The following is a 23,480-nucleotide window of genomic DNA, read 5'->3' on the forward strand; positions in this document are numbered from 1 at the left end:
ACCAATCCAAAGGAATGGTGCAATAACTTTGAGATACCCAATGCTGCAACAGGAGTTTACCACCTTTCCGCTGGCTCTCCGCCGCCTCAGCGCGACGGGATGAAGCCGCGCGATTCTCGGCTGGTTCACCAGATATAGCCAATAACACGTTTTTTATTCTTTCTTACAAACCTATTTCATTGTGTTCCAAATGCTCTAAAACGGGCTATAAACCACTTTCTGGAAGAACCTTTTCGGACGTGTAATTAGTAATTTCTTCCGGTCGCAGCCCACCAAACTCCCATGTCTGAAGATGCCATGTGGCACTCGCTCACGGTTTGAGATACGAGTCCGAGACCACCATGAGACAGTTTAGAATATTCTGGAGGGTAGAACGGCGTGGTTCAGCCCGAGTTTTGACCGCTAAATCGCTCGGGTCGGGACTTCCAGCCGAGGACCGGTGATCGACGAAAAAGTGTCCCGACACGGTGCGCCTTTCTCGGACTCTGTCGGCTGGAAGTCCCGGTCCTCGGCCCGGTTCTCATGAATTTTAGAGGACCTCCAGCGGGGTCTCTGGGAGCCCAAAGACGCTCTTCCACGGTTGTTTCACCTCTCCAGCTCCTTCCAGGGCTGAGAAACCAGCCATCGGCCTGTGTCAGGCAGTTAATGTTTCTTTTTTTCCTGCAAAGTTGGACATTTTACGTGAAAGGAGAATGACTGGCTCTTGGTGAGTTGTGGAACTGCCACAAAAATTCATTTCTGCATGAGACCCAATGCGAGAAAGAGATGGTCGGCCTTCCTGTCCTGTCCACCAAGAAGGACTGCAGTGGTTTTCCAAGTCCAAATAATGTTATTGCAAAGTCAAACATGTTTCCGCCCAGTTTCGAACTGGGGACCTTTCGCGTGTGAGGCGAACGTGATAACCACTACACTACGGAAACTGACATGCTTTGAAATTGGCGGGCATAATGAAAAAAATACTATAAAAAATATCTGATATAATTCTTGACAGCAAGATGGATACTGCAGGTCAAATCAAAGTCCAAAGAAATTCATGATTACAGCTGACAAAGTTATTGCACCAATCCAAAGGAATGGTGCAATAACTTTGAGATACCCAATGCTGCATCAGGAGTTTACCACCTTTCCGCTGGCTCTCCGCCGCCTCAGCGCGACGGGATGAAGCCGCGCGATTCTCGGCTGGTTCACCAGATATAGCCAATAACACGTTTTTTATACTTTCTTACAAACCTATTTCATTGTGTTCCAAATGCTCTAAAACGGGCTATAAACCACTTTCTGGAAGAACCTTTTCGGACGTGTAATTAGTAATTTCTTCCGGTCGCAGCCCACCAAACTCCCATGTCTGAAAATGCCATGTGGCACTCGCTCACGGTTTGAGATACGAGTCCGAGACCACCATGAGACAGTTTAGAATATTCTGGAGGGTAGAACGGCGTGGTTCATCCCGAGTTTTGACCGCTAAATCGCTCGGGTCGGGACTTCCAGCCGAGGACCGGTGATCGACGAAAAAGTGTCCCGAAACGGTGCGCCTTTCTCGGACTCTGTCGGCTGGAAGTCCCGGTCCTCGGCCCGGTTCTCATGAATTTTAGAGGACCTCCAGCGGGGTCTCTGGGACCCCAAAGACGCTCTTCCACGGTTGTTTCACCTCTCCAGCTCCTTCCAGGGCTGAGAAACCAGCCATCAGCCTGTGTCAGGCAGTTAATGTTTCTTTTTTTCCTGCAAAGTTGGACATTTTACGTGAAAGGAGAATGACTGGCTCTTGGTGAGTTGTGGAACTGCCACAAAAATTCATTTCTGCATGAGACCCAATGCGAGAAAGAGATGGTCGGCCTTCCTGTCCACCAAGAAGGACTGCAGTGGTTTTCCAAGTCCAAATAATGTTATTGCAAAGTCAAACATGTTTCCGCCCAGTTTCGAACTGGGGACCTTTCGCGTGTGAGGCGAACGTGATAACCACTACACTACGGAAACTGACATGCTTTGAAATTGGCGGGCATAATGAAAAAAATACTATAAAAAATCTCTGATATAATTCTTGACAGCAAGATGGATACTGCAGGTCAAATCAAAGTCCAAAGAAATTCATGATTACAGCTGACAAAGTTATTGCACCAATCCAAAGGAATGGTGCAATAACTTTGAGATACCCAATGCTACAACAGGAGTTTACCACCTTTCCGCTGGCTCTCCGCCGCCTCAGCGCGACGGGATGAAGCCGCGCGATTCTCGGCTGGTTCACCAGATATAGCCAATAACACGTTTTTTATACTTTCTTACAAACCTATTTCATTGTGTTCCAAATGCTCTAAAACGGGCTATAAACCACTTTCTGGAAGAACCTTTTCGGACGTGTAATTAGTAATTTCTTCCGGTCGCAGCCCACCAAACTCCCATGTCTGAAGATGCCATGTGGCACTCGCTCACGGTTTGAGATACGAGTCCGAGACCACCATGAGACAGTTTAGAATATTCTGGAGGGTAGAACGGCGTGGTTCAGCCCGAGTTTTGACCGCTAAATCGCTCGGGTCGGGACTTCCAGCCGAGGACCGGTGATCGACGAAAAAGTGTCCCGAAACGGTGCGCCTTTCTCGGACTCTGTCGGCTGGAAGTCCCGGTCCTCGGCCCGGTTCTCATGAATTTTAGAGGACCTCCAGCGGGGTCTCTGGGACCCCAAAGACGCTCTTCCACGGTTGTTTCACCTCTCCAGCTCCTTCCAGGGCTGAGAAACCAGCCATCAGCCTGTGTCAGGCAGTTAATGTTTCTTTTTTTCCTGCAAAGTTGGACATTTTACGTGAAAGGAGAATGACTGGCTCTTGGTGAGTTGTGGAACTGCCACAAAAATTAATTTCTGCATGAGACCCAATGCGAGAAAGAGATGGTCGGCCTTCCTGTCCTGTCCACCAAGAAGGACTGCAGTGGTTTTCCAAGTCCAAATAATGTTATTGCAAAGTCAAACATGTTTCCGCCCAGTTTCGAACTGGGGACCTTTCGCGTGTGAGGCGAACGTGATAACCACTACACTACGGAAACTGACATGCTTTGAAATTGGCGGGCATAATGAAAAAAATACTATAAAAAATCTCTGATATAATTCTTGACAGCAAGATGGATACTGCAGGTCAAATCAAAGTCCAAAGAAATTCATGATTACAGCTGACAAAGTTATTGCACCAATCCAAAGGAATGGTGCAATAACTTTGAGATACCCAATGCTGCAACAGGAGTTTACCACCTTTCCGCTGGCTCTCCGCCGCCTCAGCGCGACGGGATGAAGCCGCGCGATTCTCGGCTGGTTCACCAGATATAGCCAATAACACGTTTTTTATACTTTCTTACAAACCTATTTCATTGTGTTCCAAATGCTCTAAAACGGGCTATAAACCACTTTCTGGAAGAACCTTTTCGGACGTGTAATTAGTAATTTCTTCCGGTCGCAGCCCACCAAACTCCCATGTCTGAAGATGCCATGTGGCACTCGCTCACGGTTTGAGATACGAGTCCGAGACCACCATGAGACAGTTTAGAATATTCTGGAGGGTAGAACGGCGTGGTTCATCCCGAGTTTTGACCGCTAAATCGCTCGGGTCGGGACTTCGAGCCGAGGACCGGTGATCGACGAAAAAGTGTCCCGAAACGGTGCGCCTTTCTCGGACTCTGTCGGCTGGAAGTCCCGGTCCTCGGCCCGGTTCTCATGAATTTTAGAGGACCTCCAGCGGGGTCTCTGGGACCCCAAAGACGCTCTTCCACGGTTGTTTCACCTCTCCAGCTCCTTCCAGGGCTGAGAAACCAGCCATCGGCCTGTGTCAGGCAGTTAATGTTTCTTTTTTTCCTGCAAAGTTGGACATTTTACGTGAAAGGAGAATGACTGGCTCTTGGTGAGTTGTGGAACTGCCACAAAAATTCATTTCTGCATGAGACCCAATGCGAGAAAGAGATGGTCGGCCTTCCTGTCCTGTCCACCAAGAAGGACTGCAGTGGTTTTCCAAGTCCAAATAATGTTATTGCAAAGTCAAACATGTTTCCGCCCAGTTTCGAACTGGGGACCTTTCGCGTGTGAGGCGAACGTGATAACCACTACACTACGGAATCTGACATGCTTTGTAATTGGCGGGCATAATGAAAAAAATACTATAAAAAATATCTGATATAATTCTTGACAGCAAGATGGATACTGCAGGTCAAATCAAAGTCCAAAGAAATTCATGATTACAGCTGACAAAGTTATTGCACCAATCCAAAGGAATGGTGCAATAACTTTGAGATACCCAATGCTGCATCAGGAGTTTACCACCTTTCCGCTGGCTCTCCGCCGCCTCAGCGCGACGGGATGAAGCCGCGCGATTCTCGGCTGGTTCACCAGATATAGCCAATAACACGTTTTTTATACTTTCTTACAAACCTATTTCATTGTGTTCCAAATGCTCTAAAACGGGCTATAAACCACTTTCTGGAAGAACCTTTTCGGACGTGTAATTAGTAATTTCTTCCGGTCGCAGCCCACCAAACTCCCATGTCTGAAGATGCCATGTGGCACTCGCTCACGGTTTGAGATACGAGTCCGAGACCACCATGAGACAGTTTAGAATATTCTGGAGGGTAGAACGGCGTGGTTCATCCCGAGTTTTGACCGCTAAATCGCTCGGGTCGGGACTTCCAGCCGAGGACCGGTGATCGACGAAAAAGTGTCCCGAAACGGTGCGCCTTTCTCGTACTCTGTCGGCTGGAAGTCCCGGTCCTCGGCCCGGTTCTCATGAATTTTAGAGGACCTCCAGCGGGGTCTCTGGGACCCCAAAGACGCTCTTCCACGGTTGTTTCACCTCTCCAGCTCCTTCCAGGGCTGAGAAACCAGCCATCAGCCTGTGTCAGGCAGTTAATGTTTCTTTTTTTCCTGCAAAGTTGGACATTTTACGTGAAAGGAGAATGACTGGCTCTTGGTGAGTTGTGGAACTGCCACAAAAATTCATTTCTGCATGAGACCCAATGCGAGAAAGAGATGGTCGGCCTTCCTGTCCACCAAGAAGGACTGCAGTGGTTTTCCAAGTCCAAATAATGTTATTGCAAAGTCAAACATGTTTCCGCCCAGTTTCGAACTGGGGACCTTTCGCGTGTGAGGCGAACGTGATAACCACTACACTACGGAAACTGACATGCTTTGAAATTGGCGGGCATAATGAAAAAAATACTATAAAAAATCTCTGATATAATTCTTGACAGCAAGATGGATACTGCAGGTCAAATCAAAGTCCAAAGAAATTCATGATTACAGCTGACAAAGTTATTGCACCAATCCAAAGGAATGGTGCAATAACTTTGAGATACCCAATGCTGCAACAGGAGTTTACCACCTTTCCGCTGGCTCTCCGCCGCCTCAGCGCGACGGGATGAAGCCGCGCGATTCTCGGCTGGTTCACCAGATATAGCCAATAACACGTTTTTTATACTTTCTTACAAACCTATTTCATTGTGTTCCAAATGCTCTAAAACGGGCTATAAACCACTTTCTGGAAGAACCTTTTCGGACGTGTAATTAGTAATTTCTTCCGGTCGCAGCCCACCAAACTCCCATGTCTGAAGATGCCATGTGGCACTCGCTCACGGTTTGAGATACGAGTCCGAGACCACCATGAGACAGTTTAGAATATTCTGGAGGGTAGAACGGCGTGGTTCAGCCCGAGTTTTGACCGCTAAATCGCTCGGGTCGGGACTTCCAGCCGAGGACCGGTGATCGACGAAAAAGTGTCCCGAAACGGTGCGCCTTTCTCGGACTCTGTCGGCTGGAAGTCCCGGTCCTCGGCCCGGTTCTCATGAATTTTAGAGGACCTCCAGCGGGGTCTCTGGGACCCCAAAGACGCTCTTCCACAGTTGTTTCATCTCTCCAGCTCCTTCCAGGGCTGAGAAACCAGCCATCAGCCTGTGTCAGGCAGTTAATGTTTCTTTTTTTCCTGCAAAGTTGGACATTTTACGTGAAAGGAGAATGACTGGCTCTTGGTGAGTTGTGGAACTGCCACAAAAATTCATTTCTGCATGAGACCCAATGCGAGAAAGAGATGGTCGGCCTTCCTGTCCTGTCCACCAAGAAGGACTGCAGTGGTTTTCCAAGTCCAAATAATGTTATTGCAAAGTCAAACATGTTTCCGCCCAGTTTCGAACTGGGGACCTTTCGCGTGTGAGGCGAACGTGATAACCACTACACTACGGAAACTGACATGCTTTGAAATTGGCGGGCATAATGAAAAAAATACTATAAAAAATCTCTGATATAATTCTTGACAGCAAGATGGATACTGCAGGTCAAATCAAAGTCCAAAGAAATTCATGATTACAGCTGACAAAGTTATTGCACCAATCCAAAGGAATGGTGCAATAACTTTGAGATACCCAATGCTGCAACAGGAGTTTACCACCTTTCCGCTGGCTCTCCGCCGCCTCAGCGCGACGGGATGAAGCCGCGCGATTCTCGGCTGGTTCACCAGATATAGCCAATAACACGTTTTTTATTCTTTCTTACAAACCTATTTCATTGTGTTCCAAATGCTCTAAAACGGGCTATAAACCACTTTCTGGAAGAACCTTTTCGGACGTGTAATTAGTAATTTCTTCCGGTCGCAGCCCACCAAACTCCCATGTCTGAAGATGCCATGTGGCACTCGCTCACGGTTTGAGATACGAGTCCGAGACCACCATGAGACAGTTTAGAATATTCTGGAGGGTAGAACGGCGTGGTTCAGCCCGAGTTTTGACCGCTAAATCGCTCGGGTCGGGACTTCCAGCCGAGGACCGGTGATCGACGAAAAAGTGTCCCGAAACGGTGCGCCTTTCTCGGACTCTGTCGGCTGGAAGTCCCGGTCCTCGGCCCGGTTCTCATGAATTTTAGAGGACCTCCAGCGGGGTCTCTGGGACCCCAAAGACGCTCTTCCACAGTTGTTTCACCTCTCCAGCTCCTTCCAGGGCTGAGAAACCAGCCATCAGCCTGTGTCAGGCAGTTAATGTTTCTTTTTTTCCTGCAAAGTTGGACATTTTACGTGAAAGGAGAATGACTGGCTCTTGGTGAGTTGTGGAACTGCCACAAAAATTCATTTCTGCATGAGACCCAATGCGAGAAAGAGATGGTCGGCCTTCCTGTCCTGTCCACCAAGAAGGACTGCAGTGGTTTTCCAAGTCCAAATAATGTTATTGCAAAGTCAAACATGTTTCCGCCCAGTTTCGAACTGGGGACCTTTCGCGTGTGAGGCGAACGTGATAACCACTACACTACGGAAACTGACATGCTTTGAAATTGGCGGGCATAATGAAAAAAATACTATAAAAAATCTCTGATATAATTCTTGACAGCAAGATGGATACTGCAGGTCAAATCAAAGTCCAAAGAAATTCATGATTACAGCTGACAAAGTTATTGCACCAATCCAAAGGAATGGTGCAATAACTTTGAGATACCCAATGCTGCAACAGGAGTTTACCACCTTTCCGCTGGCTCTCCGCCGCCTCAGCGCGACGGGATGAAGCCGCGCGATTCTCGGCTGGTTCACCAGATATAGCCAATAACACGTTTTTTATACTTTCTTACAAACCTATTTCATTGTGTTCCAAATGCTCTAAAACGGGCTATAAACCACTTTCTGGAAGAACCTTTTCGGACGTGTAATTAGTAATTTCTTCCGGTCGCAGCCCACCAAACTCCCATGTCTGAAGATGCCATGTGGCACTCGCTCACGGTTTGAGATACGAGTCCGAGACCACCATGAGACAGTTTAGAATATTCTGGAGGGTAGAACGGCGTGGTTCATCCCGAGTTTTGACCGCTAAATCGCTCGGGTCGGGACTTCCAGCCGAGGACCGGTGATCGACGAAAAAGTGTCCCGAAACGGTGCGCCTTTCTCGGACTCTGTCGGCTGGAAGTCCCGGTCCTCGGCCCGGTTCTCATGAATTTTAGAGGACCTCCAGCGGGGTCTCTGGGACCCCAAAGACGCTCTTCCACGGTTGTTTCACCTCTCCAGCTCCTTCCAGGGCTGAGAAACCAGCCATCAGCCTGTGTCAGGCAGTTAATGTTTCTTTTTTTCCTGCAAAGTTGGACATTTTACGTGAAAGGAGAATGACTGGCTCTTGGTGAGTTGTGGAACTGCCACAAAAATTCATTTCTGCATGAGACCCAATGCGAGAAAGAGATGGTCGGCCTTCCTGTCCTGTCCACCAAGAAGGACTGCAGTGGTTTTCCAAGTCCAAATAATGTTATTGCAAAGTCAAACATGTTTCCGCCCAGTTTCGAACTGGGGACCTTTCGCGTGTGAGGCGAACGTGATAACCACTACACTACGGAAACTGACATGCTTTGAAATTGGCGGGCATAATGAAAAAAATACTATAAAAAATCTCTGATATAATTCTTGACAGCAAGATGGATACTGCAGGTCAAATCAAAGTCCAAAGAAATTCATGATTACAGCTGACAAAGTTATTGCACCAATCCAAAGGAATGGTGCAATAACTTTGAGATACCCAATGCTGCAACAGGAGTTTACCACCTTTCCGCTGGCTCTCCGCCGCCTCAGCGCGACGGGATGAAGCCGCGCGATTCTCGGCTGGTTCACCAGATATAGCCAATAACACGTTTTTTATACTTTCTTACAAACCTATTTCATTGTGTTCCAAATGCTCTAAAACGGGCTATAAACCACTTTCTGGAAGAACCTTTTCGGACGTGTAATTAGTAATTTCTTCCGGTCGCAGCCCACCAAACTCCCATGTCTGAAGATGCCATGTGGCACTCGCTCACGGTTTGAGATACGAGTCCGAGACCACCATGAGACAGTTTAGAATATTCTGGAGGGTAGAACGGCGTGGTTCAGCCCGAGTTTTGACCGCTAAATCGCTCGGGTCGGGACTTCCAGCCGAGGACCGGTGATCGACGAAAAAGTGTCCCGAAACGGTGCGCCTTTCTCGGACTCTGTCGGCTGGAAGTCCCGGTCCTCGGCCCGGTTCTCATGAATTATAGAGGACCTCCAGCGGGGTCTCTGGGACCCCAAAGACGCTCTTCCACGGTTGTTTCACCTCTCCAGCTCCTTCCAGGGCTGAGAAACCAGCCATCGGCCTGTGTCAGGCAGTTAATGTTTCTTTTTTTCCTGCAAAGTTGGACATTTTACGTGAAAGGAGAATGACTGGCTCTTGGTGAGTTGTGGAACTGCCACAAAAATTAATTTCTGCATGAGACCCAATGCGAGAAAGAGATGGTCGGCCTTCCTGTCCTGTCCACCAAGAAGGACTGCAGTGGTTTTCCAAGTCCAAATAATGTTATTGCAAAGTCAAACATGTTTCCGCCCAGTTTCGAACTGGGGACCTTTCGCGTGTGAGGCGAACGTGATAACCACTACACTACGGAAACTGACATGCTTTGAAATTGGCTGGCATAATGAAAAAAATACTATAAAAAATCTCTGATATAATTCTTGACAGCAAGATGGATACTGCAGGTCAAATCAAAGTCCAAAGAAATTCATGATTACAGCTGACAAAGTTATTGCACCAATCCAAAGGAATGGTGCAATAACTTTGAGATACCCAATGCTGCATCAGGAGTTTACCACCTTTCCGCTGGCTCTCCGCCGCCTCAGCGCGACGGGATGAAGCCGCGCGATTCTCGGCTGGTTCACCAGATATAGCCAATAACACGTTTTTTATACTTTCTTACAAACCTATTTCATTGTGTTCCAAATGCTCTAAAACGGGCTATAAACCACTTTCTGGAAGAACCTTTTCGGACGTGTAATTAGTAATTTCTTCCGGTCGCAGCCCACCAAACTCCCATGTCTGAAGATGCCATGTGGCACTCGCTCACGGTTTGAGATACGAGTCCGAGACCACCATGAGACAGTTTAGAATATTCTGGAGGGTAGAACGGCGTGGTTCATCCCGAGTTTTGACCGCTAAATCGCTCGGGTCGGGACTTCCAGCCGAGGACCGGTGATCGACGAAAAAGTGTCCCGAAACGGTGCGCCTTTCTCGGACTCTGTCGGCTGGAAGTCCCGGTCCTCGGCCCGGTTCTCATGAATTTTAGAGGACCTCCAGCGGGGTCTCTGGGACCCCAAAGACGCTCTTCCACGGTTGTTTCACCTCTCCAGCTCCTTCCAGGGCTGAGAAACCAGCCATCAGCCTGTGTCAGGCAGTTAATGTTTCTTTTTTTCCTGCAAAGTTGGACATTTTACGTGAAAGGAGAATGACTGGCTCTTGGTGAGTTGTGGAACTGCCACAAAAATTCATTTCTGCATGAGACCCAATGCGAGAAAGAGATGGTCGGCCTTCCTGTCCACCAAGAAGGACTGCAGTGGTTTTCCAAGTCCAAATAATGTTATTGCAAAGTCAAACATGTTTCCGCCCAGTTTCGAACTGGGGACCTTTCGCGTGTGAGGCGAACGTGATAACCACTACACTACGGAAACTGACATGCTTTGAAATTGGCGGGCATAATGAAAAAAATACTATAAAAAATCTCTGATATAATTCTTGACAGCAAGATGGATACTGCAGGTCAAATCAAAGTCCAAAGAAATTCATGATTACAGCTGACAAAGTTATTGCACCAATCCAAAGGAATGGTGCAATAACTTTGAGATACCCAATGCTGCAACAGGAGTTTACCACCTTTCCGCTGGCTCTCCGCCGCCTCAGCGCGACGGGATGAAGCCGCGCGATTCTCGGCTGGTTCACCAGATATAGCCAATAACACGTTTTTTATTCTTTCTTACAAACCTATTTCATTGTGTTCCAAATGCTCTAAAACGGGCTATAAACCACTTTCTGGAAGAACCTTTTCGGACGTGTAATTAGTAATTTCTTCCGGTCGCAGCCCACCAAACTCCCATGTCTGAAGATGCCATGTGGCACTCGCTCACGGTTTGAGATACGAGTCCGAGACCACCATGAGACAGTTTAGAATATTCTGGAGGGTAGAACGGCGTGGTTCAGCCCGAGTTTTGACCGCTAAATCGCTCGGGTCGGGACTTCCAGCCGAGGACCGGTGATCGACGAAAAAGTGTCCCGAAACGGTGCGCCTTTCTCGGACTCTGTCGGCTGGAAGTCCCGGTCCTCGGCCCGGTTCTCATGAATTTTAGAGGACCTCCAGCGGGGTCTCTGGGACCCCAAAGACGCTCTTCCACGGTTGTTTCACCTCTCCAGCTCCTTCCAGGGCTGAGAAACCAGCCATCGGCCTGTGTCAGGCAGTTAATGTTTCTTTTTTTCCTGCAAAGTTGGACATTTTACGTGAAAGGAGAATGACTGGCTCTTGGTGAGTTGTGGAACTGCCACAAAAATTCATTTCTGCATGAGACCCAATGCGAGAAAGAGATGGTCGGCCTTCCTGTCCTGTCCACCAAGAAGGACTGCTGTGGTTTTCCAAGTCCAAATAATGTTATTGCAAAGTCAAACATGTTTCCGCCCAGTTTCGAACTGGGGACCTTTCGCGTGTGAGGCGAACGTGATAACCACTACACTACGGAAACTGACATGCTTTGAAATTGGCGGGCATAATGAAAAAAATACTATAAAAAATCTCTGATATAATTCTTGACAGCAAGATGGATACTGCAGGTCAAATCAAAGTCCAAAGAAATTCATGATTACAGCTGACAAAGTTATTGCACCAATCCAAAGGAATGGTGCAATAACTTTGAGATACCCAATGCTGCAACAGGAGTTTACCACCTTTCCGCTGGCTCTCCGCCGCCTCAGCGCGACGGGATGAAGCCGCGCGATTCTCGGCTGGTTCACCAGATATAGCCAATAACACGTTTTTTATTCTTTCTTACAAACCTATTTCATTGTGTTCCAAATGCTCTAAAACGGGCTATAAACCACTTTCTGGAAGAACCTTTTCGGACGTGTAATTAGTAATTTCTTCCGGTCGCAGCCCACCAAACTCCCATGTCTGAAGATGCCATGTGGCACTCGCTCACGGTTTGAGATACGAGTCCGAGACCACCATGAGACAGTTTAGAATATTCTGGAGGGTAGAACGGCGTGGTTCAGCCCGAGTTTTGACCGCTAAATCGCTCGGGTCGGGACTTCCAGCCGAGGACCGGTGATCGACGAAAAAGTGTCCCGAAACGGTGCGCCTTTCTCGGACTCTGTCGGCTGGAAGTCCCGGTCCTCGGCCCGGTTCTCATGAATTTTAGAGGACCTCCAGCGGGGTCTCTGGGACCCCAAAGACGCTCTTCCACGGTTGTTTCACCTCTCCAGCTCCTTCCAGGGCTGAGAAACCAGCCATCGGCCTGTGTCAGGCAGTTAATGTTTCTTTTTTTCCTGCAAAGTTGGACATTTTACGTGAAAGGAGAATGACTGGCTCTTGGTGAGTTGTGGAACTGCCACAAAAATTCATTTCTGCATGAGACCCAATGCGAGAAAGAGATGGTCGGCCTTCCTGTCCTGTCCACCAAGAAGGACTGCTGTGGTTTTCCAAGTCCAAATAATGTTATTGCAAAGTCAAACATGTTTCCGCCCAGTTTCGAACTGGGGACCTTTCGCGTGTAAGGCGAACGTGATAACCACTACACTACGGAAACTGACATGCTTTGAAATTGGCGGGCATAATGAAAAAAATACTATAAAAAATCTCTGATATAATTCTTGACAGCAAGATGGATACTGCAGGTCAAATCAAAGTCCAAAGAAATTCATGATTACAGCTGACAAAGTTATTGCACCAATCCAAAGGAATGGTGCAATAACTTTGAGATACCCAATGCTGCAACAGGAGTTTACCACCTTTCCGCTGGCTCTCCGCCGCCTCAGCGCGACGGGATGAAGCCGCGCGATTCTCGGCTGGTTCACCAGATATAGCCAATAACAAGTTTTTTATTCTTTCTTACAAACCTATTTCATTGTGTTCCAAATGCTCTAAAACGGGCTATAAACCACTTTCTGGAAGAACCTTTTCGGACGTGTAATTAGTAATTTCTTCCGGTCGCAGCCCACCAAACTCCCATGTCTGAAGATGCCATGTGGCACTCGCTCACGGTTTGAGATACGAGTCCGAGACCACCATGAGACAGTTTAGAATATTCTGGAGGGTAGAACGGCGTGGTTCAGCCCGAGTTTTGACCGCTAAATCGCTCGGGTCGGGACTTCCAGCCGAGGACCGGTGATCGACGAAAAAGTGTCCCGAAACGGTGCGCCTTTCTCGTACTCTGTCGGCTGGAAGTCCCGGTCCTCGGCCCGGTTCTCATGAATTTTAGAGGACCTCCAGCGGGGTCTCTGGGACCCCAAAGACGCTCTTCCACGGTTGTTTCACCTCTCCAGCTCCTTCCAGGGCTGAGAAACCAGCCATCAGCCTTTGTCAGGCAGTTAATGTTTCTTTTTTTCCTGCAAAGTTGGACATTTTACGTGAAAGGAGAATGACTGGCTCTTGGTGAGTTGTGGAACTGCCACAAAAATTCATTTCTGCATGAGACCCAATGCGAGAAAGAGATGGTCGGCCTTCCTGTCCTGTCCACCAAGAAGGACTGCAGTGGTTTTCCAAGTCCAAATAATGTTATTGCAAAGTCAAACATGTTTCCGCCCAGTTTCGAACTGGGGACCTTTCGCGTGTGAGGCGAACGTGATAACCACTACACTACGGAAACTGACATGCTTTGAAATAGGCGGGCATAATGAAAAAAATACTATAAAAAATCTCTGATATAATTCTTGACAGCAAGATGGATACTGCAGGTCAAATCAAAGTCCAAAGAAATTCATGATTACAGCTGACAAAGTTATTGCACCAATCCAAAGAATTGGTGCAATAACTTTGAGATACCCAATGCTGCAACAGGAGTTTACCACCTTTCCGCTGGCTCTCCGCCGCCTCAGCGCGACGGGATGAAGCCGCGCGATTCTCGGCTGGTTCACCAGATATAGCCAATAACACGTTTTTTATACTTTCTTACAAACCTATTTCATTGTGTTCCAAATGCTCTAAAACGGGCTATAAACCACTTTCTGGAAGAACCTTTTCGGACGTGTAATTAGTAATTTCTTCCGGTCGCAGCCCACCAAACTCCCATGTCTGAAGATGCCATGTGGCACTCGCTCACGGTTTGAGATACGAGTCCGAGACCACCATGAGACAGTTTAGAATATTCTGGAGGGTAGAACGGCATGGTTCATCCCGAGTTTTGACCGCTAAATCGCTCGGGTCGGGACTTCGAGCCGAGGACCGGTGATCGACGAAAAAGTGTCCCGAAACGGTGCGCCTTTCTCGGACTCTGTCGGCTGGAAGTCCCGGTCCTCGGCCCGGTTCTCATGAATTTTAGAGGACCTCCAGCGGGGTCTCTGGGACCCCAAAGACGCTCTTCCACGGTTGTTTCACCTCTCCAGCTCCTTCCAGGGCTGAGAAACCAGCCATCAGCCTGTGTCAGGCAGTTAATGTTTCTTTTTTTCCTGCAAAGTTGGACATTTTACGTGAAAGGAGAATGACTGGCTCTTGGTGAGTTGTGGAACTGCCACAAAAATTAATTTCTGCATGAGACCCAATGCGAGAAAGAGATGGTCGGCCTTCCTGTCCTGTCCACCAAGAAGGACTGCAGTGGTTTTCCAAGTCCAAATAATGTTATTGCAAAGTCAAACATGTTTCCGCCCAGTTTCGAACTGGGGACCTTTCGCGTGTGAGGCGAACGTGATAACCACTACACTACGGAAACTGACATGCTTTGAAATTGGCGGGCATAATGAAAAAAATACTATAAAAAATCTCTGATATAATTCTTGACAGCAAGATGGATACTGCAGGTCAAATCAAAGTCCAAAGAAATTCATGATTACAGCTGACAAAGTTATTGCACCAATCCAAAGGAATGGTGCAATAACGTCGAGATACCCAATGCTGCAACAGGAGTTTACCACCTTTCCGCTGGCTCTCCGCCGCCTCAGCGCGACGGGATGAAGCCGCGCGATTCTCGGCTGGTTCACCAGATATAGCCAATAACACGTTTTTTATACTTTCTTACAAACCTATTTCATTGTGTTCCAAATGCTCTGAAACGGGCTATAAACCACTTTCTGGAAGAACCTTTTCGGACGTGTAATTAGTAATTTCTTCCGGTCGCAGCCCACCAAACTCCCATGTCTGAAGATGCCATGTGGCACTCGCTCACGGTTTGAGATACGAGTCCGAGACCACCATGAGACAGTTTAGAATATTCTGGAGGGTAGAACGGCGTGGTTCAGCCCGAGTTTTGACCGCTAAATCGCTCGGGTCGGGACTTCCAGCCGAGGACCGGTGATCGACGAAAAAGTGTCCCGAAACGGTGCGCCTTTCTCGGACTCTGTCGGCTGGAAGTCCCGGTCCTCGGCCCGGTTCTCATGAATTTTAGAGGACCTCCAGCGGGGTCTCTGGGACCCCAAAGACGCTCTTCCACGGTTGTTTCACCTCTCCAGCTCCTTCCAGGGCTGAGAAACCAGCCATCGGCCTGTGTCAGGCAGTTAATGTTTCTTTTTTTCCTGCAAAGTTGGACATTTTACGTGAAAGGAGAATGACTGGCTCTTGGTGAGTTGTGGAACTGCCACAAAAATTAATTTCTGCATGAGACCCAATGCGAGAAAGAGATGGTCGGCCTTCCTGTCCTGTCCACCAAGAAGGACTGCAGTGGTTTTCCAAGTCCAAATAATGTTATTGCAAAGTCAAACATGTTTCCGCCCAGTTTCGAACTGGGGACCTTTCGCGTGTGAGGCGAACGTGATAACCACTACACTACGGAAACTGACATGCTTTGAAATTGGCGGGCATAATGAAAAAAATACTATAAAAAATCTCTGATATAATTCTTGACAGCAAGATGGATACTGCAGGTCAAATCAAAGTCCAAAGAAATTCATGATTACAGCTGACAAAGTTATTGCACCAATCCAAAGGAATGGTGCAATAACTTTGAGATACCCAATGCTGCATCAGGAGTTTACCACCTTTCCGCTGGCTCTCCGCCGCCTCAGCGCGACGGGATGAAGCCGCGCGATTCTCGGCTGGTTCACCAGATATAGCCAATAACACGTTTTTTATACTTTCTTACAAACCTATTTCATTGTGTTCCAAATGCTCTAAAACGGGCTATAAACCACTTTCTGGAAGAACCTTTTCGGACGTGTAATTAGTAATTTCTTCCGGTCGCAGCCCACCAAACTCCCATGTCTGAAGATGCCATGTGGCACTCGCTCACGGTTTGAGATACGAGTCCGAGACCACCATGAGACAGTTTAGAATATTCTGGAGGGTAGAACGGCGTGGTTCATCCCGAGTTTTGACCGCTAAATCGCTCGGGTCGGGACTTCCAGCCGAGGACCGGTGATCGACGAAAAAGTGTCCCGAAACGGTGCGCCTTTCTCGGACTCTGTCGGCTGGAAGTCCCGGTCCTCGGCCCGGTTCTCATGAATTTTAGAGGACCTCCAGCGGGGTCTCTGGGACCCCAAAGACGCTCTTCCACGGTTGTTTCACCTCTCCAGCTCCTTCCAGGGCTGAGAAACCAGCCATCAGCCTGTGTCAGGCAGTTAATGTTTCTTTTTTTCCTGCAAAGTTGGACATTTTACGTGAAAGGAGAATGACTGGCTCTTGGTGAGTTGTGGAACTGCCACAAAAATTCATTTCTGCATGAGACCCAATGCGAGAAAGAGATGGTCGGCCTTCCTGTCCACCAAGAAGGACTGCAGTGGTTTTCCAAGTCCAAATAATGTTATTGCAAAGTCAAACATGTTTCCGCCCAGTTTCGAACTGGGGACCTTTCGCGTGTGAGGCGAACGTGATAACCACTACACTACGGAAACTGACATGCTTTGAAATTGGCGGGCATAATGAAAAAAATACTATAAAAAATCTCTGATATAATTCTTGACAGCAAGATGGATACTGCAGGTCAAATCAAAGTCCAAAGAAATTCATGATTACAGCTGACAAAGTTATTGCACCAATCCAAAGGAATGGTGCAATAACTTTGAGATACCCAATGCTGCAACAGGAGTTTACCACCTTTCCGCTGGCTCTCCGCCGCCTCAGCGCGACGGGATGAAGCCGCGCGATTCTCGGCTGGTTCACCAGATATAGCCAATAACACGTTTTTTATTCTTTCTTACAAACCTATTTCATTGTGTTCCAAATGCTCTAAAACGGGCTATAAACCACTTTCTGGAAGAACCTTTTCGGATGTGTAATTAGTAATTTCTTCCGGTCGCAGCCCACCAAACTCCCATGTCTGAAGATGCCATGTGGCACTCGCTCACGGTTTGAGATACGAGTCCGAGACCACCATGAGACAGTTTAGAATATTCTGGAGGGTAGAACGGCGTGGTTCATCCCGAGTTTTGACCGCTAAATCGCTCGGGTCGGGACTTCCAGCCGAGGACCGGTGATCGACGAAAAAGTGTCCCGAAACGGTGCGCCTTTCTCGGACTCTGTCGGCTGGAAGTCCCGGTCCTCGGCCCGGTTCTCATGAATTTTAGAGGACCTCCAGCGGGGTCTCTGGGACCCCAAAGACGCTCTTCCACGGTTGTTTCACCTCTCCAGCTCCTTCCAGGGCTGAGAAACCAGCCATCGGCCTGTGTCAGGCAGTTAATGTTTCTTTTTTTCCTGCAAAGTTGGACATTTTACGTGAAAGGAGAATGACTGGCTCTTGGTGAGTTGTGGAACTGCCACAAAAATTCATTTCTGCATGAGACCCAATGCGAGAAAGAGATGGTCGGCCTTCCTGTCCTGTCCACCAAGAAGGACTGCTGTGGTTTTCCAAGTCCAAATAATGTTATTGCAAAGTCAAACATGTTTCCGCCCAGTTTCGAACTGGGGACCTTTCGCGTGTGAGGCGAACGTGATAACCACTACACTACGGAAACTGACATGCTTTGAAATTGGCGGGCATAATGAAAAAAATACTATAAAAAATCTCTGATATAATTCTTGACAGCAAGATGGATACTGCAGGTCAAATCAAAGTCCAAAGAAATTCATGATTACAGCTGACAAAGTTATTGCACCAATCCAAAGGAATGGTGCAATAACTTTGAGATAACCAATGCTGCAACAGGAGTTTACCACCTTTCCGCTGGCTCTCCGCCGCCTCAGCGCGACGGGATGAAGCCGCGCGATTCTCGGCTGGTTCACCAGATATAGCCAATAACAAGTTTTTTATTCTTTCTTACAAACCTATTTCATTGTGTTCCAAATGCTCTAAAACGGGCTATAAACCACTTTCTGGAAGAACCTTTTCGGACGTGTAATTAGTAATTTCTTCCGGTCGCAGCCCACCAAACTCCCATGTCTGAAGATGCCATGTGGCACTCGCTCACGGTTTGAGATACGAGTCCGAGACCACCATGAGACAGTTTAGAATATTCTGGAGGGTAGAACGGCGTGGTTCAGCCCGAGTTTTGACCGCTAAATCGCTCGGGTCGGGACTTCCAGCCGAGGACCGGTGATCGACGAAAAAGTGTCCCGAAACGGTGCGCCTTTCTCGGACTCTGTCGGCTGGAAGTCCCGGTCCTCGGCCCGGTTCTCATGAATTTTAGAGGACCTCCAGCGGGGTCTCTGGGACCCCAAAGACGCTCTTCCACGGTTGTTTCACCTCTCCAGCTCCTTCCAGGGCTGAGAAACCAGCCATCAGCCTTTGTCAGGCAGTTAATGTTTCTTTTTTTCCTGCAAAGTTGGACATTTTACGTGAAAGGAGAATGACTGGCTCTTGGTGAGTTGTGGAACTGCCACAAAAATTCATTTCTGCATGAGACCCAATGCGAGAAAGAGATGGTCGGCCTTCCTGTCCTGTCCACCAAGAAGGACTGCAGTGGTTTTCCAAGTCCAAATAATGTTATTGCAAAGTCAAACATGTTTCCGCCCAGTTTCGAACTGGGGACCTTTCGCGTGTGAGGCGAACGTGATAACCACTACACTACGGAAACTGACATGCTTTGAAATAGGCGGGCATAATGAAAAAAATACTATAAAAAATCTCTGATATAATTCTTGACAGCAAGATGGATACTGCAGGTCAAATCAAAGTCCAAAGAAATTCATGATTACAGCTGACAAAGTTATTGCACCAATCCAAAGAATTGGTGCAATAACTTTGAGATACCCAATGCTGCAACAGGAGTTTACCACCTTTCCGCTGGCTCTCCGCCGCCTCAGCGCGACGGGATGAAGCCGCGCGATTCTCGGCTGGTTCACCAGATATAGCCAATAACACGTTTTTTATACTTTCTTACAAACCTATTTCATTGTGTTCCAAATGCTCTAAAACGGGCTATAAACCACTTTCTGGAAGAACCTTTTCGGACGTGTAATTAGTAATTTCTTCCGGTCGCAGCCCACCAAACTCCCATGTCTGAAGATGCCATGTGGCACTCGCTCACGGTTTGAGATACGAGTCCGAGACCACCATGAGACAGTTTAGAATATTCTGGAGGGTAGAACGGCGTGGTTCAGCCCGAGTTTTGACCGCTAAATCGCTCGGGTCGGGACTTCCAGCCGAGGACCGGTGATCGACGAAAAAGTGTCCCGAAACGGTGCGCCTTTCTCGGACTCTGTCGGCTGGAAGTCCCGGTCCTCGGCCCGGTTCTCATGAATTTTAGAGGACCTCCAGCGGGGTCTCTGGGACCCCAAAGACGCTCTTCCACGGTTGTTTCACCTCTCCAGCTCCTTCCAGGGCTGAGAAACCAGCCATCGGCCTGTGTCAGGCAGTTAATGTTTCTTTTTTTCCTGCAAAGTTGGACATTTTACGTGAAAGGAGAATGACTGGCTCTTGGTGAGTTGTGGAACTGCCACAAAAATTAATTTCTGCATGAGACCCAATGCGAGAAAGAGATGGTCGGCCTTCCTGTCCTGTCCACCAAGAAGGACTGCAGTGGTTTTCCAAGTCCAAATAATGTTATTGCAAAGTCAAACATGTTTCCGCCCAGTTTCGAACTGGGGACCTTTCGCGTGTGAGGTGAACGTGATAACCACTACACTACGGAAACTGACATGCTTTGAAATTGGCGGGCATAATGAAAAAAATACTATAAAAAATCTCTGATATAATTCTTGACAGCAAGATGGATACTGCAGGTCAAATCAAAGTCCAAAGAAATTCATGATTACAGCTGACAAAGTTATTGCACCAATCCAAAGGAATGGTGCAATAACTTTGAGATACCCAATGCTGCAACAGGAGTTTACCACCTTTCCGCTGGCTCTCCGCCGCCTCAGCGCGACGGGATGAAGCCGCGCGATTCTCGGCTGGTTCACCAGATATAGCCAATAACACGTTTTTTATTCTTTCTTACAAACCTATTTCATTGTGTTCCAAATGCTCTAAAACGGGCTATAAACCACTTTCTGGAAGAACCTTTTCGGACGTGTAATTAGTAATTTCTTCCGGTCGCAGCCCACCAAACTCCCATGTCTGAAGATGCCATGTGGCACTCGCTCACGGTTTGAGATACGAGTCCGAGACCACCATGAGACAGTTTAGAATATTCTGGAGGGTAGAACGGCGTGGTTCAGCCCGAGTTTTGACCGCTAAATCGCTCGGGTCGGGACTTCCAGCCGAGGACCGGTGATCGACGAAAAAGTGTCCCGAAACGGTGCGCCTTTCTCGGACTCTGTCGGCTGGAAGTCCCGGTCCTCGGCCCGGTTCTCATGAATTTTAGAGGACCTCCAGCGGGGTCTCTGGGACCCCAAAGACGCTCTTCCACGGTTGTTTCACCTCTCCAGCTCCTTCCAGGGCTGAGAAACCAGCCATCGGCCTGTGTCAGGCAGTTAATGTTTCTTTTTTTCCTGCAAAGTTGGACATTTTACGTGAAAGGAGAATGACTGGCTCTTGGTGAGTTGTGGAACTGCCACAAAAATTCATTTCTGCATGAGACCCAATGCGAGAAAGAGATGGTCGGCCTTCCTGTCCTGTCCACCAAGAAGGACTGCTGTGGTTTTCCAAGTCCAAATAATGTTATTGCAAAGTCAAACATGTTTCCGCCCAGTTTCGAACTGGGGACCTTTCGCGTGTGAGGCGAACGTGATAACCACTACACTACGGAAACTGACATGCTTTGAAATTGGCGGGCATAATGAAAAAAATACTATAAAAAATCTCTGATATAATTCTTGACAGCAAGATGGATACTGCAGGTCAAATCAAAGTCCAAAGAAATTCATGATTACAGCTGACAAAGTTATTGCACCAATCCAAAGGAATGGTGCAATAACTTTGAGATACCCAATGCTGCAACAGGAGTTTACCACCTTTCCGCTGGCTCTCCGCCGCCTCAGCGCGACGGGATGAAGCCGCGCGATTCTCGGCTGGTTCACCAGATATAGCCAATAACAAGTTTTTTATTCTTTCTTACAAACCTATTTCATTGTGTTCCAAATGCTCTAAAACGGGCTATAAACCACTTTCTGGAAGAACCTTTTCGGACGTGTAATTAGTAATTTCTTCCGGTCGCAGCCCACCAAACTCCCATGTCTGAAGATGCCATGTGGCACTCGCTCACGGTTTGAGATACGAGTCCGAGACCACCATGAGACAGTTTAGAATATTCTGGAGGGTAGAACGGCGTGGTTCAGCCCGAGTTTTGACCGCTAAATCGCTCGGGTCGGGACTTCCAGCCGAGGACCGGTGATCGACGAAAAAGTGTCCCGAAACGGTGCGCCTTTCTCGGACTCTGTCGGCTGGAAGTCCCGGTCCTCGGCCCGGTTCTCATGAATTTTAGAGGACCTCCAGCGGGGTCTCTGGGACCCCAAAGACGCTCTTCCACGGTTGTTTCACCTCTCCAGCTCCTTCCAGGGCTGAGAAACCAGCCATCAGCCTTTGTCAGGCAGTTAATGTTTCTTTTTTTCCTGCAAAGTTGGACATTTTACGTGAAAGGAGAATGACTGGCTCTTGGTGAGTTGTGGAACTGCCACAAAAATTCATTTCTGCATGAGACCCAATGCGAGAAAGAGATGGTCGGCCTTCCTGTCCTGTCCACCAAGAAGGACTGCAGTGGTTTTCCAAGTCCAAATAATGTTATTGCAAAGTCAAACATGTTTCCGCCCAGTTTCGAACTGGGGACCTTTCGCGTGTGAGGCGAACGTGATAACCACTACACTACGGAAACTGACATGCTTTGAAATAGGCGGGCATAATGAAAAAAATACTATAAAAAATCTCTGATATAATTCTTGACAGCAAGATGGATACTGCAGGTCAAATCAAAGTCCAAAGAAATTCATGATTACAGCTGACAAAGTTATTGCACCAATCCAAAGAATTGGTGCAATAACTTTGAGATACCCAATGCTGCAACAGGAGTTTACCACCTTTCCGCTGGCTCTCCGCCGCCTCAGCGCGACGGGATGAAGCCGCGCGATTCTCGGCTGGTTCACCAGATATAGCCAATAACACGTTTTTTATACTTTCTTACAAACCTATTTCATTGTGTTCCAAATGCTCTAAAACGGGCTATAAACCACTTTCTGGAAGAACCTTTTCGGACGTGTAATTAGTAATTTCTTCCGGTCGCAGCCCACCAAACTCCCATGTCTGAAGATGCCATGTGGCACTCGCTCACGGTTTGAGATACGAGTCCGAGACCACCATGAGACAGTTTAGAATATTCTGGAGGGTAGAACGGCGTGGTTCATCCCGAGTTTTGACCGCTAAATCGCTCGGGTCGGGACTTCGAGCCGAGGACCGGTGATCGACGAAAAAGTGTCCCGAAACGGTGCGCCTTTCTCGGACTCTGTCGGCTGGAAGTCCCGGTCCTCGGCCCGGTTCTCATGAATTTTAGAGGACCTCCAGCGGGGTCTCTGGGACCCCAAAGACGCTCTTCCACGGTTGTTTCACCTCTCCAGCTCCTTCCAGGGCTGAGAAACCAGCCATCAGCCTGTGTCAGGCAGTTAATGTTTCTTTTTTTCCTGCAAAGTTGGACATTTTACGTGAAAGGAGAATGACTGGCTCTTGGTGAGTTGTGGAACTGCCACAAAAATTCATTTCTGCATGAGACCCAATGCGAGAAAGAGATGGTCGGCCTTCCTGTCCTGTCCACCAAGAAGGACTGCAGTGGTTTTCCAAGTCCAAATAATGTTATTGCAAAGTCAAACATGTTTCCGCCCAGTTTCGAACTGGGGACCTTTCGCGTGTGAGGCGAACGTGATAACCACTACACTACGGAAACTGACATGCTTTGAAATTGGCGGGCATAATGAAAAAAATACTATAAAAAATCTCTGATATAATTCTTGACAGCAAGATGGATACTGCAGGTCAAATCAAAGTCCAAAGAAATTCATGATTACAGCTGACAAAGTTATTGCACCAATCCAAAGGAATGGTGCAATAACTTTGAGATACCCAATGCTGCAACAGGAGTTTACCACCTTTCCGCTGGCTCTCCGCCGCCTCAGCGCGACGGGATGAAGCCGCGCGATTCTCGGCTGGTTCACCAGATATAGCCAATAACACGTTTTTTATACTTTCTTACAAACCTATTTCATTGTGTTCCAAATGCTCTGAAAC

The 23,480-nt window shown here is 47.8% G+C and overlaps 22 non-coding genes across 22 annotated transcripts; all 22 read right to left on the reverse strand.

Annotated features, from left to right (window-relative positions):
- Positions 1–847: 847 nt before the first annotated feature.
- trnav-cac (transfer RNA valine (anticodon CAC)) lies at positions 848–920 on the reverse strand. Its single transcript has one exon. It is a non-coding gene; the product is annotated as a tRNA-Val (tRNA).
- Positions 921–1,901: 981 nt separating this feature from the next.
- On the reverse strand, positions 1,902–1,974 carry trnav-cac (transfer RNA valine (anticodon CAC)). Its single transcript has one exon. It is a non-coding gene; the product is annotated as a tRNA-Val (tRNA).
- Positions 1,975–2,960: 986 nt separating this feature from the next.
- On the reverse strand, positions 2,961–3,033 carry trnav-cac (transfer RNA valine (anticodon CAC)). The gene has a single exon. It is a non-coding gene; the product is annotated as a tRNA-Val (tRNA).
- A 986-nt stretch (positions 3,034–4,019) lies between these two features.
- On the reverse strand, positions 4,020–4,092 carry trnav-cac (transfer RNA valine (anticodon CAC)). Its single transcript has one exon. It is a non-coding gene; the product is annotated as a tRNA-Val (tRNA).
- Positions 4,093–5,073: 981 nt separating this feature from the next.
- Positions 5,074–5,146, reverse strand: trnav-cac (transfer RNA valine (anticodon CAC)). Its single transcript has one exon. It is a non-coding gene; the product is annotated as a tRNA-Val (tRNA).
- Positions 5,147–6,132: 986 nt separating this feature from the next.
- trnav-cac (transfer RNA valine (anticodon CAC)) lies at positions 6,133–6,205 on the reverse strand. Its single transcript has one exon. It is a non-coding gene; the product is annotated as a tRNA-Val (tRNA).
- A 986-nt stretch (positions 6,206–7,191) lies between these two features.
- trnav-cac (transfer RNA valine (anticodon CAC)) lies at positions 7,192–7,264 on the reverse strand. The gene has a single exon. It is a non-coding gene; the product is annotated as a tRNA-Val (tRNA).
- A 986-nt stretch (positions 7,265–8,250) lies between these two features.
- trnav-cac (transfer RNA valine (anticodon CAC)) lies at positions 8,251–8,323 on the reverse strand. Its single transcript has one exon. It is a non-coding gene; the product is annotated as a tRNA-Val (tRNA).
- Positions 8,324–9,309: 986 nt separating this feature from the next.
- On the reverse strand, positions 9,310–9,382 carry trnav-cac (transfer RNA valine (anticodon CAC)). The gene has a single exon. It is a non-coding gene; the product is annotated as a tRNA-Val (tRNA).
- Positions 9,383–10,363: 981 nt separating this feature from the next.
- On the reverse strand, positions 10,364–10,436 carry trnav-cac (transfer RNA valine (anticodon CAC)). Its single transcript has one exon. It is a non-coding gene; the product is annotated as a tRNA-Val (tRNA).
- Positions 10,437–11,422: 986 nt separating this feature from the next.
- trnav-cac (transfer RNA valine (anticodon CAC)) lies at positions 11,423–11,495 on the reverse strand. The gene has a single exon. It is a non-coding gene; the product is annotated as a tRNA-Val (tRNA).
- A 986-nt stretch (positions 11,496–12,481) lies between these two features.
- trnav-uac (transfer RNA valine (anticodon UAC)) lies at positions 12,482–12,554 on the reverse strand. Its single transcript has one exon. It is a non-coding gene; the product is annotated as a tRNA-Val (tRNA).
- Positions 12,555–13,540: 986 nt separating this feature from the next.
- On the reverse strand, positions 13,541–13,613 carry trnav-cac (transfer RNA valine (anticodon CAC)). Its single transcript has one exon. It is a non-coding gene; the product is annotated as a tRNA-Val (tRNA).
- A 986-nt stretch (positions 13,614–14,599) lies between these two features.
- Positions 14,600–14,672, reverse strand: trnav-cac (transfer RNA valine (anticodon CAC)). The gene has a single exon. It is a non-coding gene; the product is annotated as a tRNA-Val (tRNA).
- Positions 14,673–15,658: 986 nt separating this feature from the next.
- trnav-cac (transfer RNA valine (anticodon CAC)) lies at positions 15,659–15,731 on the reverse strand. The gene has a single exon. It is a non-coding gene; the product is annotated as a tRNA-Val (tRNA).
- A 981-nt stretch (positions 15,732–16,712) lies between these two features.
- Positions 16,713–16,785, reverse strand: trnav-cac (transfer RNA valine (anticodon CAC)). Its single transcript has one exon. It is a non-coding gene; the product is annotated as a tRNA-Val (tRNA).
- Positions 16,786–17,771: 986 nt separating this feature from the next.
- trnav-cac (transfer RNA valine (anticodon CAC)) lies at positions 17,772–17,844 on the reverse strand. Its single transcript has one exon. It is a non-coding gene; the product is annotated as a tRNA-Val (tRNA).
- Positions 17,845–18,830: 986 nt separating this feature from the next.
- Positions 18,831–18,903, reverse strand: trnav-cac (transfer RNA valine (anticodon CAC)). The gene has a single exon. It is a non-coding gene; the product is annotated as a tRNA-Val (tRNA).
- Positions 18,904–19,889: 986 nt separating this feature from the next.
- Positions 19,890–19,962, reverse strand: trnav-cac (transfer RNA valine (anticodon CAC)). The gene has a single exon. It is a non-coding gene; the product is annotated as a tRNA-Val (tRNA).
- Positions 19,963–20,948: 986 nt separating this feature from the next.
- Positions 20,949–21,021, reverse strand: trnav-cac (transfer RNA valine (anticodon CAC)). The gene has a single exon. It is a non-coding gene; the product is annotated as a tRNA-Val (tRNA).
- Positions 21,022–22,007: 986 nt separating this feature from the next.
- Positions 22,008–22,080, reverse strand: trnav-cac (transfer RNA valine (anticodon CAC)). Its single transcript has one exon. It is a non-coding gene; the product is annotated as a tRNA-Val (tRNA).
- A 986-nt stretch (positions 22,081–23,066) lies between these two features.
- Positions 23,067–23,139, reverse strand: trnav-cac (transfer RNA valine (anticodon CAC)). The gene has a single exon. It is a non-coding gene; the product is annotated as a tRNA-Val (tRNA).
- Between the last annotated feature and the right edge of the window lie 341 nt (positions 23,140–23,480).

The sequence above is a fragment of the Cololabis saira genome, chromosome 11, assembly GCF_033807715.1.
Source record: "Cololabis saira isolate AMF1-May2022 chromosome 11, fColSai1.1, whole genome shotgun sequence".
NCBI classification, from domain to species: Eukaryota; Metazoa; Chordata; class Actinopteri; order Beloniformes; family Belonidae; genus Cololabis; species Cololabis saira.